The sequence below is a fragment of the Tachysurus vachellii genome, chromosome 17 (genome assembly GCF_030014155.1).
Source record: "Tachysurus vachellii isolate PV-2020 chromosome 17, HZAU_Pvac_v1, whole genome shotgun sequence".
Classification (NCBI taxonomy): domain Eukaryota; kingdom Metazoa; phylum Chordata; class Actinopteri; order Siluriformes; family Bagridae; genus Tachysurus; species Tachysurus vachellii.
Genome location: NC_083476.1, coordinates 3,506,153 through 3,507,500, shown reverse-complemented (window position 1 = coordinate 3,507,500; position 1,348 = coordinate 3,506,153).

The window sequence follows — 1,348 nt, the reverse complement described above, 5'->3', positions numbered from 1 at the left end:
TGCTGTGATGCTTTCGAAAAAACCTCATGCTGGTTTAGCTTTTTCGTTTGGAGTCTTCGGTCAGCATAAAGTCGGGATAATGAATGAATTTGGGAAATATTCAGCACACAACAGGAGAGATATGGCAAAAAAATGCTGACTCCAGAAGAACAAAAGAGATTAGATGAAAATCCAGATAGTTGGTGAATAATGTGGCTCAAAGTTTAAAGGATTTTCCTAATAATGTAACCAGATTTTATCCATTTATCATCTTAATTATAGCCCATGGAAAAGAAATACAGATTATTTGCTGTATTACCGGAAAGCAAATGATTTTATTTACATGATTATTTACTGCTTGGGTGTAGCTATAAAATCAAATTTAACCCAGGTGACCGTTCAATCCTCTGATGACAAACATCGCTCGACCTTTTGTAAAAAGATTTACATAAAAGAGTCACGTTCAATCAGATCGGACGGATCTCACCCTGCAGTGAGGAGCTGCTTTGCTCCAGTAATAATCTGGTTTATTTCGAATGAGCAATGACTTTCTGCTTCCAACATGATGAGCTGTCACTAAAGCTGGTCAACTGATCCATCACCGGTTGGCTTTTTCTTTACACCAAAAAAAAAAAAAAAAAAAAAAAGAAGAAGAAGAAGAAGAAGAAGAAGAAGAAAAAAAGTAAGGACACATGCCTTATAGTGCAAATGTCTGCTATGTAAGTTCCTGTATAATTTACTATATAATAGTACATTTCTTGATATGACTGATTTGAACAGTTTGGTCAGATTATTTTTAATACTTATATCAAAAAGGCAAATATATATGTACAAGAATAATTTCTCTATAGGGGGTCTGAGTAATTTTTTTTTTTTTTTTACTTTTAGGCCAAATTTCTGAGAAAAAAGATTCTCAGAAATTATGGACCATTAAACTTCACCTCCTTCCTCTCCAGCTTCCATAATTTAGTTAACTGACTCATAAATGACTCATAGAGTCAATATAAATACAAAAAAATGTAAAATGCCTGCTGATGGGGCTGTAATTCGGCTGATATTAACATACCATTAATGAATTCTGATCAAAATAAAAATCATCAATCAAAAATAGTACATTGTCGCCATCTAGTGGACACTTTTCACATTGAACCCTTGAGAGGATCCAAACTCAAAGGAAACCCATCAACAACTGGGTAACACCAGTGTGTGATTATTTTAAAAAATAAATAAATGTTAAAAGAATCCATTCTATATCTTTACAATACGACCAAAAAAATAATTAAATCTTTATATATATATATATATATAAATAATTAGGATTTAATAATTAAAGAAGAGGACTGTGGCCCAGAAAAAAAACATTACCGTA